Source organism: Bubalus bubalis, chromosome 9 (assembly GCF_019923935.1).
Source record: "Bubalus bubalis isolate 160015118507 breed Murrah chromosome 9, NDDB_SH_1, whole genome shotgun sequence".
NCBI lineage: Eukaryota > Metazoa > Chordata > Mammalia > Artiodactyla > Bovidae > Bubalus > Bubalus bubalis.
In genome coordinates, this window is record NC_059165.1 from 22084014 (window position 1) to 22085911 (window position 1898).

The following is a 1898-nucleotide window of genomic DNA, read 5'->3' on the forward strand; positions in this document are numbered from 1 at the left end:
GCAGTCTATTCCTTGTCCGCTCTGTGTGTGGTAGGTGAAACAGAAGCTGGAGTCCAAGCAGTGACCAGCATCACTGTGCTTTAAATTGCAATAACTTTTGAAATCCAGACTTGGGAGAGAAATCTGAAACTGGGGACAAATTTAGGTTCCCAGTTGCTGTTAATAAGTAGATCATCCCCAAATTGCCAATGGTTCAAAGTGAAGTGAAGTCGCTCAGTCGACCCCATGGACTGTAGCCTCCCAGGCTCCTCCATCCATGTGATTTTCCAGGCAAGGGTACTGGAGTGGGTTGCCATTTCCTTCTCCAGGGGATCTTCCCGACCCAGGGATCGAATCCGGGTCTCCTGCATTGTAGGCAGACGCTTTTATCATCCCAGACACCAGGGAATTAATGGTTCCAAAGTAAATATAAAATAAAGACCACACTTATCAAATTGACATTTATAGCTCTCTGCAATCTGATAGCAACCTATTGCTCCACAAAAAAAAAAAAAAAAAAAAATTTTTAACTTTCCAAATGCTGTTTACTTCACTGAACCTGGGGACAGGAAGAAGGTAGGTGAAAGTCTGGGACGCCAAGCCTAGGCACGCACGTTGACAACGGCAATATACAGGGCCGAGGTGCTGAGGGCCAGAAGCCCGGTCACCAGCAGTACCGTCCAGCTGCCCAGGGAACACAGGTGGACGAAGGTCTCCATGACAAAGGCCTTGTAGACACTAAGGAACATCAGGAGGAGGACTGCTGGTTGATAAGTGTGGTGCAGGTCGCAGCGTGTTATCATCCACACCTGGGCAGAGCCGACGATGCAATGGACCAGACTGATGTTGGAGTCGATGCTCATCTGGATGTATTTCCAGTCAAACTCAATGCCCCTGAGCTCCAACCAAGAGGGGGATGCCGCAGGACATAATGAGCTCAGCAGTGGCCCAGCCCAGGGCAACCATGATCTTGTATTCCCCCTTGCCAGCATTCCGGGACACGACAAGGTTTAGGTCTATCAGGGTCTGCCATGTCCACGCTGGCCTTCATGAACTCCCCAATGAGGTCACAGATGCCGCCTTCCCAGGTGGGAAAGAAAGTGACCAAGAACAGCACCTTGCACAGCTGCATGAACAGGTGGGTGACCCCGGGCTGGATACACTTCCAGAAGGCACTGGACTCAGGCCACCGTACTTGTAGGTGGTGGAGTAGGGGAAGTAGGCCAGGGCAAAGCAGTTCCAGAAGTGGAAAAGCGTCATGAAGCCGGCTGCCCGGCCCGCCGGAGCGCACCTCTCAGCCTCAGTGGCCTGGTGCCGGAGCCCGGGCCTGGCGCCTGCCTGCCTCCACCATGGCCCGCACGGTCTTCTGCGAGCCGAGTTCCTGTTCCAACATTTTAAACTGCTGTTTTCATTCCATTTCCTGTAGAAAAATCTATTTACTGTTACTTCAAAACACATTATATGGACTCCAAGGGCTACAATTCTGTTTACATGTATCCCTTTTTGAGACCCCCACCTCTTTAAGTCAGTTCAGTTAAGTTCAGTCCAGTCTCTCAGTCGTGTCTGACTCTTTGCAACCCCATGAATCACAGCATGCCAGGTCTCCCTGTCCATCACCAACTCCCAGAGTTCACTCAGACTCACGTCCATCGAGTCAGTGATGCCATCCAGCCATCTCATCCTCTGTCGTCCCCTTCTCCTCCTGCCCCCAATCCCTCCCAGCATCAGGGTCTTTTCCAATGAGTCAACTCCACTTGAGGTGGCCAAAATATTGGAGTTTCAGCTTCAGCATCAGTCCTTCCAAAGAACACCCAGGACTGATCTCCTTTAGGATGGACTGGTTGGATCTCCTTGCAGTCCAAGGGACTCTCGAGAGTCTTCTCCAACACCACAGTTCAAAAGCATCAATTCTTCGGCAC

General features: G+C 51.1%; 1 pseudogene; it reads right to left on the reverse strand.

Annotated features, from left to right (window-relative positions):
• Positions 1-391: 391 nt before the first annotated feature.
• Positions 392-1606, reverse strand: LOC102404310 (annotated as a pseudogene).
• Between the last annotated feature and the right edge of the window lie 292 nt (positions 1607-1898).